General features: G+C 46.9%; 1 protein-coding gene across 4 annotated transcripts in view; it reads left to right on the top strand.

The window, feature by feature from the left end:
* TNS2 (tensin 2) overlaps positions 1-15322 on the top strand; it is a 261754-nt gene that overhangs the window by 141149 nt on the left and 105283 nt on the right. The gene's annotated exons all lie outside the window — the stretch shown is intronic.

Here is a 15322-nt window from a genome sequence, read left to right as displayed (position 1 = left end):
TCTCAGCAGCCTCCACACACTGTCTCCTTCAGGACAAGCGAATCCTCTTTCTCTCAGAGGTTCCTTACAGAGGTATCACAACCTCCACACATACAGACCATGTGAAAAGCAAACACATCATTATAACATATGAGACACACTCACGGGTGGAGGTATGTGGATACCTAGACATGTCCTAATAAGTCTCGCAGTATGACAGGTACCAGAGTCACCATCTTACAGGGCCCTTTGCAGTTCAATAGCTCATTATTATGAATAATTCCACCTGATTTGGAGGTGGAAATGTGTCACCTTAACTTTTGGGCCCCTGTGCGGCCGCACAGGTTGCACCCTAGTGTGCCGTCTAAGGCTATGTGCGCACAGTGCGTTTTTCGCAGCGTTTTTGCGCGTTTTTCGGGTGCGTTTTTGGCCTCAAAACTGCATAACTTTGCTTCCCCAGCAAAGTCTATGAGTTTTCATTTTTGCTGTCCGCACACAACTGTTTTTTTAAGCTGCGTTTTTGAGCTTAAAAAAAAAAAATGGACATATCAATTCTTTCCTGCGTTTTTCTGCGTTTTCCGCCCATGCAATGGATTGGAAAAACGCAGCAAAACGCAGAGATCAAAAACGCAGCAAAACGCAGCCAAAAACGCACCAAATCGCGGCAAAAACGCATGCGTTTTTGACGCGTTTTTTCGACGCGGGTGCATTTTTGTGCATTTTTAGCGGCCAAAAACGCAGCGTCAAAAAAACGCAGCGTGCGCACATAGCCTATGTGCTGTATGTGTTTAACACTGCATAGTATAGGAGAAACTTTGTCATTTTATTGTTTCTTTATCCATATCAGGTGACACACTGATGGCATTGGTGCTGGGTTTTCATGTAAGTGTTTTATATGCACATGTGAAGGGGGCCTTAGGTGGTGGAGTGGGCTCTCAATCAGCGAGTGAAAGGGACCATTTTTTAATTTTTGTCTTTACTATTGAGCCACTTCACTGTTTAAGGATACCCATTAAATAGCTATTGTGATTGTCCTCAATAATCTCGACCTAGCGATGATATTGGTATCACTTCAATCATAACAGTCCAATGTATTGAAATATAAAATTATGTAAGCCGAATGGCATACCCTATAACTCGAAACAAAATATAAAACTATCAGAATTGCTGTTTTTTGGTCGTTGCATTTAAAAAAAATTAAAAAGTCTTCATAACATTGCATGTGCCCCCAAAAGATATCTATAAAAACATCAGCTTTCCTTGCAAAATAAAGAAGTCCTCACTCCACTCAATTGATTTAAAAATTCACCGTTCTCAGAAAAAGTCAACACAAACCAAAAAAATGTGGATTTTTCACTAATTTCAGATTTTTTTCACGGCTAAAATAATAAAAAAACAAACTGGAAAAAGGGGGTAGGGTTTTCAGACTTTCGCTACACTTTGAATTTCTTTTCTGTATTATAGTAAATTATATAGCAAAATAAATGGTGCCATTCAAAGCTACAACTCTTCCCACAAAAAGGCCAACATATGGATAAGCGGAGAGAAATATCAAAAAGTTATGGCTCTTGAAAGAAGGCAAGCAAAAATCCAAAAATTAATATTGGCTGTGGCGTGAAGACGTTAAAGATGTCATAAAAGAAAGATGTGCCACAGCCTGAAATGTGCCTGTTGCTTGCCGTCACATAAGGCAGAACAGGAGATATCGGTCTCGAGACAAGTATACATCCTGGAGGTAGGAATCCATCTATAACCAGTAGATTTCCCATAAAAGGAACCTGTCAGTTTGTACATGCATCTGATCTGTGGACAGCACAGTATAGGGAAGGAGAAATTGAGCGGAAAAGTGGTTTGTAATTAAGGAATTCCTGGTGTTTTTATAGATATGAGCCCAGTGCATGACGTACTTAATCACTAACAGCTACAGGGAAGACTGTCAATCACTGAATAGGACCGCCTACTGGACTTATATGCATGAAAACACCAGGGATTTCAATGAATAAAAGTTTATTTGAAACTTTTCCCATAAACATGTACACCAATCTGATCTATAACATCCTGCCTGCAAATCAGAGACCATATACAACATGACAGGTTCCCTTTACATTCAGATCAGTTGAGAACCACCTCCTGTCAATCAGCAGAGTGAACTGTTTAGAACAGGGTTCCCCAACTCCAGTCCTCAAGGCCTACCAACAGTGCATGTTTTCAGGATTTCCTTAGCATTGCACTGCTGTTGGAACCAGCACCTGGGCAGGTAATTACATTAACACCTGTGCAATACTAAGGAAATCCCAAAAACCTGCACTGTTGGTGGGCCTTGAGGACTGGAGTTGGGGACCTCTGGTTTAGAAGACTCAGCATTGTCCATTCTGTGGCCGATGTGGCTGAATGAGCGGTAGTGCTGAACTCAGACACTGCTAAATGTAGGGCGCTGAACCTTGAAAAAATCAAAGTGATGCTGCAGGTGGTGGCGTCATGCAACCCCTTTAGGTGTCTGATTGTTAGGGTACCAGGTGTCAGACCACCAACAATACGATATTGGTGATCTATTCTTAATAAAAATAGGCCATCAATTTTATAGACTAAAGGGGGCTTTACACGCAACGATATCTCTAACGATATGTCGTCGGGGTCACGGAATTCGTGACGCACATCTGGCGTCGTTAAGGACGTCGTTGCATGTAACACCTATGAGCGAGTGTTAACGATCAAAAATACTCACATAATCGTTGAACGTTGAACGTCATTTTCAAAAAATCGTTGCTAGTGCTGGACGCAGGTTGTTCGTCATTCCTAAGGCAGCACACATCGCTACGTGTGACACCCCGGAAACGACGAACAGCAGTGTTCCTGTGTCCTCCGGCAACGAGGTGGGCGTGTCGTTAATGCGGCTGGCCTCCGCCCCTCCGCTTCTATTGGTGGGCCACTGTGTGACGTCGCTGTGACGGCGCACGAACCTCCCCCTTAAAAAAAAGGTTGTTCACCGCCAACAGCGACATCGCTAGGAAGGTAAGTATGCGTTACGCATCCTAGCGATATTATGCGCCATGGGCAGCGATTTGCCCGTGATGACAAACGACGGGAGCAGGTGCCTTCACGAGCGACATCGCTAGCGATGTTGCTGCGTGTAAATCAGCCTTAAGGCCTGTTTCACACATCTGGCATTTCGCCGGATTGCCGGATCCGGCACATTCCAGTACAGTGTTAATGCTATACAATGGCATCGCGGCAAGCTCCGGTCACATGACAGCATGTGACCGGAGGTTGTCGCGATGCCATTGTACTGTATTACACTGTACTGGAGTGTGCCGGATCCGGCAATCCAGAGAAATTCCGGATGTGGGAAACGGGTCTTAAAGGGACTCTATCAGCAGATTTCTGCAATGCAACCTGAGGACAGCATGCTGAAAATGTTAAAACAGAGGCTTCAGCCCTGTATCTGTTATGTCACAGTCTTTTTTGTTTACCTGCAATGTTAGCTTAAGCCTGTTATGTTTATCATTAGTGGGTCTCAGCAGCACATGAGTTGTAGTCCAACTACGCCCTCTCTGTGATTAGCAGCTTCAGTCTATGGAAATGTTCACTGAGAGCCTGGTGTGGGCGGGGGCAGATCTTAGAGCTATGCTACATGCAAAATTAAAATCTTTCACTATATCAGAACGGCTGCAGCCACTAATCTAAATGATACATCATTGAACTCAGCACCTCTTTGCCTACATCATGCTGCTGTTGCAGGCGGAGATGGGTTTCGGGAACGCCGCTCGCCTGGGGTTCGCTGGCGCTCGGATCCGGTGCTTCTGCTCCTCGGTGGCTCGAGCACGGGGCCGGACCCGGGGGCTCGAGCAGCGCCTCCTCGCCCACGAGTGAAAAGTAGGAGGTTAGTGGTGGGATGTCGGTTGTGACGCCACCCACGGGGTTGTGGTGATGATGGGCACCACCGCTGCTGATGACGGGGGTTCCCGGGAGCGATGGCGGGGAGCAGCTGAGGTGTTGGCCCCTCCGTGGGTAGGGGCGGTTGGTCCCGGGGCCCCGGTTCGGGGAGTAGTGAGGAGGGGATAGGTGCAGGTGCCGATGCGGGGGAGATAGCACGGAAGCGGGGGCAGCGCCGTGCTGGGTGGCACTGGTGTACTCACTCAGGTAGTCAATAACAGAGTCTCTGGTAAACCAAACGGCTGAATGGACGGGGCCCACAGTCGGCTGCGGTGTCTTCTCTCTCTCCCCGGACGGGTTGATGGTGGCTGTCTTTCCCTGCACCTGTATGTAAATGTTTGACCCCTATGGATTCCCACGGGTGGTCCGCTCCCCGGCTTGTACGTGTTGGGAGAGCCCGTGTTGCCCACAGGCGCTGGCCCTTGGATCTCTGGCCGTGGCGATGGCGCTTATCCGGACGGGTTGGGCTTTTGCCTTCTGATGGGACTTGGTTGGGAATGAACCCCTGAGGTCCAGACCGCAATCAGAGAATTTGACCGGTACGGCGGCTTCCAAGCCTAGTCGGGGTCTGAGTACCCTGCCTTGGTGCTTAGCTTCGGTCCGCTCCCCGGTTCAGTACCGGCGGGCCACCGCCCGACCCCGGTCCTACGGTTCTGCAGACTCCCACTAACGCCTGCAGACAGCCACCACCATCTGCCGACCTTGCTGATGGTGCCTGGGCTCCAACCCAGACACACACAGTCCACTCCAAACTCCACAACTCCTCCACTCGACTGCTGAGCTTGACTCTACTGAACTGACTGCTTTTCCCACCTCCAGGCCTGTGAACTCCTCGGTGGGTGGGGCCAACCGCCTGGCTCCGCCCCACCTGGTGTGGACATCAGACCCTGGAGGGAGGCAACAAGGGTTTTGATTGACTGGTGTTCCTGACCTGGGAGGGGGGGGTGTATGTATGTGATGTTATTCTGTGACCCCTGGGGTCCAGGGCGTCACACTGCTCTCAGATGAGGTAGTAAAAACCTGCTGACAGATTCCCTTTAAGGCTTCCTTACACCTAAGGTTAAAGATCATCCAAACCAGCCAATTTCAGTGGAAGCGGCTGACCATCTGATGTGTATGTTGTCCTTCCAACTCTCCCTTAATAGATGATGATAGAGGGAAGAAGGATTAAGCAATTGAGATTTCAACAAGCGATTTTTTTGTTTTTAGGGAAGATGAGCCTCCGACAGAGGAGTTTTCTCGTTGAAAACACATGAACTCTCGTCCGAGTGCCCATGTATATGGGGGATTTGGGAGAGATAGCTGTTGTTTCAATGAACATTCGACCAACAGCTAACTCGTGTACGGCCCGCTCCAGGGAAACCTTTATCACAATTCCTCAATCGTTCCTGTATCTGTAGAGGAGAACAAAAAATTACATTGGTAAAGGAAAATAAAAGTAGATTAAATGATCCAGGAATTATTGTTGAGGTTAGCCTGGAACAGTACCAAGAGATGATGAAATAATATTACTCCTAATGCTTACAGGTCACTAATAACCATTCCATAAAGGCAAAAACCACAGTGAAACAGCTGTATTTAGTTTGTGGAATCTGTAGGGCTGCTTATACTATGGGATCCTCATAAACACGGTATCCTATACATATGGAAATGCAATACTTATGCTGATATACATGATAGATATGCAGGACCCACATGAGAAGATGAGATGATTTCTCCATCATTGTCATGATAACATAGTGCATAGATTATAGATTCTGCTGTCATCAGTCTACAGTAAATTATAAATGCTTGTGTGATGGGATGGAGAACACACCTACATCTGAAGTGTATCACAGATTCTTGTGCTTTTCCACTTGTGTGATCCAGATGAAAGGACTTGGATTCTCGCATAGTACAAAGTCAGTGATCCGCCACGTTTGTAAGCAAAATGATCTGTAAGGGGCCCCATACTCAAAAGCTAGCGGAATCAGCAATCATTAGGACAGCGCATATCTCCTGACTCCTCCATAGGCAGAGCATTCGGCTGTGTTCTCTACCAGAGAGCTTATGCTAGACCCCAATGGTGGTGCCTTATCTCACCGAGAACAAAATGATCATCAATCCAAAATCGGACATGCCAGATTCTTATCTCCGATGACAGATTTATTAATATGTATGGGGTCCGTAGGGCTATGTTTACACTTCCATTTTGACATTTCATTTGTTTGTTCTGTTTTTAGGAACAGAAGAATGGAGTTAATGTAAAAAATGGATTTGTTACATAACTGATGCAGACGTAAGCAGAGGGCCCCCTTCGATTATCATGAGGTCCGTTTGGGTTCCGTTATGTGGCCGTTTTTAAAATGATTCACTTTTAAACCACTTTTTCAGCTGGGTTTTTTTCAGTGCTGAAATGGGGCTTTTAACACTAGAACTACTGAGGTAGTCATTTTGACTACTTTGCACCATGTATTTCTATATAGGTGTCACGAGTCCAGTAGTTCTAGTGTTAATCTAATTCACAAGCAATCAACCTCCAGTATTTTCAGATTTTTTTTACGTCGCTCCAGTCTCGTGACGGCATGTTATGCCCGTAACGTCTTACTGGCCTGAAGTCAGAAGTTACAACACAAGTACAGAAGTGCTCAATAGAAGTCTATGAGAGCCAGAAAGAGGCTCTCGTTGACTTGTATTGAGTTGTGACCTCTGGTCCGCTTCATGAAACAGTGGAGCAAACGGCAGGTCACAAACTGCGGGAAGCTGACCGGAGCGGCGGTAATAACAGATGAAGCTGCCGAAAGGTGAGTATAAGACAAGGGGAAGAGAATTTAGATTTAAAGCCTCACTCTCGTGGTGAAATAAAAAAAAAGCCGAGTGGTGCTTTAATGTAATAATCACTGGCTCCCTCTACTTTAGTTTACGTCAGTTATGTAATGGATCCATTCTTGTCATTAATTCCTCTTGTCTGTTCCTAAAAAAAGAGAAAAGACATTTGGGATGTCAAAACTCAAGAGTGAATGAAGCCTTAAAAACTGATGTGCAAATAAATCTTGTAGACTATGAACCATTCTTAAAAAAGACAACATTTTTGATGACCTGGCTTCATAGGTATTAACAAAAAACTACCTAAAACGTGTCTAAGGGGTGCTTCTCACATAACGAGATCGCTAGTGAGATCGCTGCTGAGTCACAGGTTTTGTGATGTAATCGGGGGTCTAACCAGCGATCTCGTTATGTGTGACACTAAGCAGCGACCTGGCCCCCCCTGCTGGTTTATTTTCTTCAAAGCCGATGTCCTGCTGGGCAGGACACATCGCTGTGTTTGACACCTACCAACAACCTCCTATACAGGTCGCTCATCGTTATACAGGTCACTCATTGTTACTGCATCGTTGGTAAGGTCTGACTGTGACATCTCACCAGCGACCTCCCTGCGACTTACCAGCGATCCTTATCAGGTCGCATCATTTTCGGGATCGCTGGTAAGTCGTTAAATGTGACAGGGGCTTTACTGTTACCTACTGTTGAGATTTTGAGTATTGTACGATAATCAGAAGGCCTTCGGCAAAACTCGTTCGGCATAACAGACTGGAAACTGTCAATGATTGCTCCTCTCGTTAGCTATTGTCCTGCCATCCATGCCATTGTAGTTGCCACTGCACAATCAGATGATGATACAATAGTATATTGATAGTCATGTAACAGGATCTCTGTTTGCAAACATCCTCTGTAATGTGACAATGACTCTCCCTGTAGAAAGTGGATGCCGTGTGCCATAATCCTGAAATATTGAAAGAGTTGTACACATTGGACAATTAATTTTTTTTTTTTTAGATTTTCCAATAATGGCTTGATCTTAAAATGTCCCATCGCTTTTGTATTTGATATACTTGCAGCAGCATTACAAGTACTGTAGATGTACCGTACTTTACATGGTGTTTGTTGAACTTTCTCTGCTGTAACAAATAATTGAGGTTTCGAATAAGTGTTCATGGTGAATGTATTTTTGTTGACGTGTGGACTACAATGGGTCTCTTACAATGGGTCTGACTGCCATGTTCAGATTATAATGTCATGTGTGCACATGATAAAGACTGAAATAACGGAGTCAGTTATGAACCTTCTCCATGACAGACGCCAGAGATTCTATGTGAGTTTATTGTTCACAAAACTTTATAGTTCTAGATAAGAAAAGGGTGTAGAGAAAATAAATAGTCCAATCAAATAACGCAGGTCGGGCTCAGGGCGTGTAGCAACTTGCATAGTCTCTACTGGATTGGTTGTTCCAAACTTTGTGTTACGGTTGCTGCGAGCACTGGAGACTAAGTCCAGATTTCCTGCTACTGCACATGTGCGAGCGCTGGAGACTAAGTCCAGATTTCTTGCTACTGCACATGTGCGAGCGCTGGAGACTAAGTCCAGATTTCTTGCTACTGCACATGTGCGAGCGCTGGAGACTAAGTCCAGATTTCTTGCTACTGCACATGTGCGAGCGCCGGAGACTAAGTCCTATCTTGGAGCCATTGCACATGTGCGGGTGACATCATCGCTGACACGAGGTCACATGTCTCTGACACCTTCTATGCCGATTGGTCGCTGGTCATGTGCTTGTGATGCCTTGCTCGGTGATAGGCCAGCATGATGTCACTCCTGTCGTTCTGGCAGCGGATTGGCTCTGGTGTCCTCCATCTTGGATGAGGCACAGAGTCTATATAAGACCCTGACACACGCCGCATGGCGCTCAGTCCTCTTGGTTCATGCATAAGAGTAGACGCTCTGTGCGCGTTCCTCTAGGCATTCCTCTGTCTATGCTAGGTGAGCGCTACCGGCAGGGTAGCGTTCTTATACCTTACAGCTTCGGCTGCTGTCCGTATCCTTACCTCTTAGGGGAGCGGACATAGGCAGGTGCCTGAGGCACATGGTCTGGCTGGGCCTTGTGGTTCGACTCGTAGGTGGACGTTGCCGCTAGGGTAACGTTCCTTATACTGCGACTAGCAGTTGTTCGTATCCTCGCACACTAGGGGAGCGAACAGAGGTAGGAGCTTTGTGCGGCTTACGCTGCTGTTCGTCTCTTTTGCACCACTAGAAGAGCGGACCTAGGCAGGTGCCATATCTAGTGGTTTGTGTCCTCGCACACTAGTGGAGCGAACGCAGGTAGGAGCTTTGTGCGGCTTGCGCTGCTGTTCGTCTCTTTTGCACCACTAGAAGAGCGGACCTAGGTAGGTGCCATTTCGCACACATTGCCTTTGTCTCTGTGATTATTAACAGAGATCATTCCACACACCCTCCAAGTAAGGGAGGAATTGCTTTACTTTCTTATTATATCTTTCTGTGAGTTAACAGAGGTATTGCACTCTGCCATAGTCTGCAGCAGAGTCTTTGCACGGTGGACCCTGACTGTCTGATACTCCTTTAGGTTATTATCAGACAGCCCCCCGTAACATTAGGACTGAGCAAAGGGTCTGGCAGTTATGGCAGAATATCAGCAGTTACACCGTTACATACAAGTACTTGAGTCACGGCTCAAGAGTATAGAGGATAAACCTCAGACCATGGTGACATCTGCACATGATCCTCGACTTGCTCTGCCAAACAGATATTCTGGCGATGCCAGATCATGTCGTGGTTTCATTAGTCAGTGTCAGATACACCTAGAGGTCAACTCTTCTCGCTTCTCTACGGAGAGGTCCAGAGTAGGCTTTATCATCTCCTTACTTCAGGACAAAGCCTTAGAATGGGCGACTCCCCTATGGGAGCGCTCTGATGTGGTTACTCTGAGACATCAAGACTTTCTTGATGCTCTTAAGGCGGTATTCATGGGTCCGCAGGTTACCCATGATGCGGCTCTGAGACTGTTAGATCTATCTCAGGGTTCGTTATCCACTAGTTCTTATGCCATTGCTTTTAGAACTCTGGTGGCAGAACTAGATTGGCCAGAGAAGGTGTTGATTCCTATCTTCTGGAGAGGGTTGGCAGGCTATGTCAAGGATGCTCTTGCTACTCGTGAGGTCCCTGCTTCTCTGGAGGACTTGATCACAGTAGCAACGAGGATCGATGTACGCCATAAGGAACGTAGACTCGAGGTCTCTTCCTCACGCACTAAGCATCGGGCTATTCCAGTTGTTGAGGATCCACTACCATCTTCCTCAGCATCTGAAACATCTCCCACTCCTATGGAGTTAGGTCATACGTCTTCCAGACTACGCAAGTCTGGTCCTCCTATATGTTACGTATGTCGTCAGGCTGGGCACTATGCCAACAAGTGTCCTAGTCGTCAGGGAAACTCCCTGGCCTAGTAACCATTAGAGGGGGGTTACTAGAGACGTCTTCTGCACCCTCTAAGTGTTGTATCCCAGGTCAGCTCTCGTTATCTGAGAATACATGGCCTATTATGGCTTTTGTGGATTCCGGAGCTGACGGGACTTTTGTGTCCTCAGGATTTGTAAAGGGACACAATATTCCCTCTATCATGTTAGAGGCGCCTATTCCTGTCCGTGTTGTTAATGGAACTATGTTGTCTGACTCCATTACATTGAGGACAGTTCCCTTGCGCATTTCCCTGTCTCAGGGTCACATAGAGGAGATTTCTTTTCTTGTTTTGCCTGAGGGTATAGACGACGTCCTTCTGGGTCTCCCATGGCTTCGGACTCATGCTCCTCACATTGACTGGGAGTCTGACAGCATTATTAGTTGGGGTTCGAAATGTCAGTCCCGATGTCTTCCCTTACCACCTAAGGTCATTGCGGTTGCATCTACTGATCTCTCTCCCATACCTACACCCTATCTGGATTTCGCTGACATGTTCTCCAAACAGGGTGCTGAGGTTCTTCCACCCCATAGGCCGTATGACTGTGCCATAGACCTTATCCCAGGTTCGGTTCCACCTAAAGGCAGGGTTTACCCCCTGTCGATACCTGAGTCGGAGGCCATGTCGACCTATATAAGAGAGAGTTTAGAGAAGGGGTTCATTCGTAAGTCTGTCTCTCCCGCGGGAGCTGGGTTTTTCTTTGTTCGGAAGAAAGAGGGTGATTTGCGTCCCTGCATAGATTACAGGGGTCTCAACGCAATCACAATAAAGAACAAATACCCATTACCTTTAATTTCGGAGCTCTTTGACAGACTGAGAGGAGCTCAAGTTTTTACGAAGTTGGATCTGCGGGGTGCGTATAACTTGGTACGAATTCGAAAGGGTGACGAATGGAAGACCGCTTTTAACACCCGAGACGGCCACTATGAATACCTTGTCATGCCTTTTGGGTTATGTAATGCACCCGCAGTATTTCAGGACTTCGTAAACGATGTGTTCAGGGATTTACTGTTATCCTCAGTAGTGGTGTATCTGGACGACATCCTGATTTTTTCTCCTGATCTGGAGACTCATCGTCAGGATGTCGTTCGTGTCCTTTCCCGTTTAAGGAAGCACTCATTGTTTGCTAAACTCGAGAAATGTGTATTCGAGCAGTCCTCATTGCCTTTTTTGGGTTACATTATCTCACAAGAGGGCCTGGCTATGGATCCTGCGAAGCTCTCTGCTGTCCTGCAATGGTCCGAACCTCATTCCTTGAAGGCGGTGCAACGCTTCTTAGGATTCATAAATTATTACAGGCAGTTCATACCCCATTTTTCTACTTTGGTGGCCCCTTTGGTGGCCTTGACTAAGAAAGGTGCTAATCCCAAAGCCTGGTCTACTGAGACATCTCAGGCTTTTGAGGCAGTAAAAAGACACTTTTCAACTGCTCCCGTTCTTCAAAGACCCGATGAGAGTAAGCCCTTCCTCTTAGAGGTTGATGCCTCTTCTGTGGGTGCTGGTGCGGTCTTGTATCAAAAGAACGGTGCAGGTAGAAAAAGGCCGTGTTTCTTCTTTGCGAAAACCTTTTCACCGGCAGAGAGAAACTATACCATTGGGGATAGGGAACTGCTCGCCTTGAGATTAGCCTTGGAGGAGTGGCGTCACTTGCTGGAAGGAGCGAAACATCCTTTCCAGGTCTATACAGACCATAAGAATCTGACGTACTTACAAACCGCTCAGCGTCTGAATCCTCGCCAAGCCCGCTGGTCCTTGTTTTTCTCCCGCTTTCACTTCTCCATCAACTATCTGTCGGGGAGTAAGAATAACAAGGCAGACGCCCTGTCTCGCTCTATGCTTTCTACCCAGGAAGAGATTGATGAACCTCGTCTTATCCTTCCATCCAGGGTTTTTCATACGCTCTCCCCTGTGACGTTAGACCAAATCCCACCGGGCAAGACCTTTGTTCCGCCTGATCGACAGAATGATATACTGTCATGGGCCCACACCTCAAAGGTGGGTGGGCATTTTGGTATTAGGCGGACACGAGAGTTACTGGAGAGGTGGTATTGGTGGCCACACTTAGCCAGCGACGTCAAGAGATATGTCGGTTCCTGCTACTCGTGTGCTCGCAACCGTCCATCACGGCAGAGACCGGCTGGGCTCTTGCATCCTTTACCAGTGCCAGATAGACCATGGGAGGTGGTAGGCATGGACTTTGTGGGTGATCTTCCATGTTCACAGGGACATAGATTTGTGTGGGTCATTACGGACCATTTCTCCCGGATGGTTCATCTCGTACCGTTATCGAGAATCCCATCTTCCAGGGTACTAGCCAAACTATTCCTCAAGCATGTCTTTAGGCTTCACGGGATGCCAGATCGTATCATTTGTGATAGAGGCCCGCAATTTACTTCCCGTTTCTGGCGAGATCTTTGTAGCCTTCTGCAAATTGAGTTGAATCTCTCTTCGGCATACCATCCGGAGACCAATGGTTTGGTTGAGCGTACCAATCAATCTATGATTATATACCTTCGACACTTTGTTGCTGAGAACCACGATAACTGGTCCTCCCTCCTACCCTGGGCAGAATTTGCCCTTAACAATTCGCTGGCTGAGGCCACTGGGCAGACACCGTTTGTACTCAATAATGGGCAACACCCTAGGGTACCGGTACCGTTTCCCGCTGCTGCACCTCCTCCTCTTGTGGCCGACTGGGCAACTAATGCCAGAGAGGTTTGGGATCGGACTCAAGAGTCGATCCAAGCAGCTAAGGACCGTATGAAGACGGTGTCCGATCGGTTTCGTCGCCCGGCTCCTGTCTTTTCTCCAGGGGACTTTGTGTGGCTCTCTGCAAAACACGTGAGACTTAGAGTGAGCTCTGTCAAATTTGCTCCTCGCTTCCTGGGTCCTTATGAGGTTCTTCGACAGGTAAATCCTGTAGTCTACCAATTGAAGTTACCCGTCCATCTTAGGATTCATGACAAATTCCATGTCTCACTGCTAAAGCCGGCTATTTTACCTCACACTCGTGAAGTGCACTCTCCTGCCTCTGATTCCTCTCGCTCTAGCTATGAGGTACGAGCCATAGTTGGTTCTAAGATGGTTAGAGGGCGCAGGTTCTTCTTGATAGATTGGGAGGGTTACGGCCCGGAACATCGCTCTTGGGAGCCTGAGGAGGCTGTCCATGCTCCCAACTTAGTTGCTGATTACCTGCGTCGCCGGGAGGGGGGCCCTTGAGGGGGAGGTACTGTTACGGTTGCTGCGAGCACTGGAGACTAAGTCCAGATTTCCTGCTACTGCACATGTGCGAGCGCTGGAGACTAAGTCCAGATTTCTTGCTACTGCACATGTGCGAGCGCTGGAGACTAAGTCCAGATTTCTTGCTACTGCACATGTGCGAGCGCCGGAGACTAAGTCCTATCTTGGAGCCATTGCACATGTGCGGGTGACATCATCGCTGACACGAGGTCACATGTCTCTGACACCTTCCATGCCGATTGGTCGCTGGTCATGTGCTTGTGATGCCTTGCTCGGTGATAGGCCAGCATGATGTCACTCCTGTCGTTCTGGCAGCGGATTGGCTCTGGTGTCCTCCATCTTGGATGAGGCACAGAGTCTATATAAGACCCTGACACACGCTGCATGGCGCTCAGTCCTCTTGGTTCATGCATAAGAGTAGACGCTCTGTGCGCGTTCCTCTAGGCATTCCTCTGTCTATGCTAGGTGAGCGCTACCGGCAGGGTAGCGTTCTTATACCTTACAGCTTCGGCTGCTGTCCGTATCCTTACCTCTTAGGGGAGCGGACATAGGCAGGTGCCTGAGGCACATGGTCTGGCTGGGCCTTGTGGTTCGACTCGTAGGTGGACGTTGCCGCTAGGGTAACGTTCCTTATACTGCGACTAGCAGTTGTTCGTATCCTCGCACACTAGGGGAGCGAACAGAGGTAGGAGCTTTGTGCGGCTTACGCTGCTGTTCGTCTCTTTTGCACCACTAGAAGAGCGGACCTAGGCAGGTGCCATATCTAGTGGTTCGTGTCCTCGCACACTAGTGGAGCGAACGCAGGTAGGAGCTTTGTGCGGCTTGCGCTGCTGTTCGTCTCTTTTGCACCACTAGAAGAGCGGACCTAGGTAGGTGCCATTTCGCACACATTGCCTTTGTCTCTGTGATTATTAACAGAGATCATTCCACACACCCTCCAAGTAAGGGAGGAATTGCTTTACTTTCTTATTATATCTTTCTGTGAGTTAACAGAGGTATTGCACTCTGCCATAGTCTGCAGCAGAGTCTTTGCACGGTGGACCCTGACTGTCTGATACTCCTTTAGGTTATTATCAGACAGCCCCCCGTAACACTTTGGGTGTTTACAATCTCCTTATCACCTTAGGTGTTGTCCACGATGCAGGAGCCATCTTTGAAGTTACATATACTAATATATTGAATTAAGGAAAATCACTAAATATATTTTCAGTATATATGTGTTAGTAAAAAACAAAAACATTCATAAATATATGTTAAGCTACATCAACTAAACTATATATTTGAGTCTATGAAATGGCTGAATCAAGTATTTCAGTTTACTCAATTCTTACCCTCAACATTTTACTCCACTCAGAAATATCTAATAGGGTGTTTAAAGTTTTTACAATCCTCAGAATCTGCCTAAAAACGCTTGGAAAATGTATTAATTTATTAATTTCAATGGGAAATCCACCTTGCTGTTCATAGTTTTTGATGATTTTTTCTTTGAAGAGGTCTTGAAAAATGCCTGTTAGGAGAGAAGAAGGTGCATGTCACTTTGTTGAATCTGTTCCAAACAAAGCCCTGTCAAATCAAAAGGCTGCAAAAAAATCTTCTGGGAAAAAAAGAAAACTCTTCAAAATTTCTTCAAAACGTCTTCCAAACTGTTTCAGGAAAACAAAAAGTCTTCTAAAAATTAACTCTAAAAAAGAAGGTTTACTAAAGTGTCCACTTAAAAAACGCTTGGTTTTTGAAAGCCTCAAAAAACTTTGTGTGCACGCAGGCTTCTGAGTCCCTCACCCTTCTAATAACCGCACCCTTCTAAGAACTGCACCCTTCTAAGTCACATGGCCTTCTAAGTCATGCACCCTTCTAAGATCCACACCCTTCTAAGTTCCGCAC

This window comes from Anomaloglossus baeobatrachus, chromosome 2 (genome assembly GCF_048569485.1).
Source record: "Anomaloglossus baeobatrachus isolate aAnoBae1 chromosome 2, aAnoBae1.hap1, whole genome shotgun sequence".
Taxonomy (NCBI): Eukaryota; Metazoa; Chordata; class Amphibia; order Anura; family Aromobatidae; genus Anomaloglossus; species Anomaloglossus baeobatrachus.
Note: the sequence above shows the minus strand (reverse complement) of the source record. Positions and strands in the feature narration are given on the sequence as shown.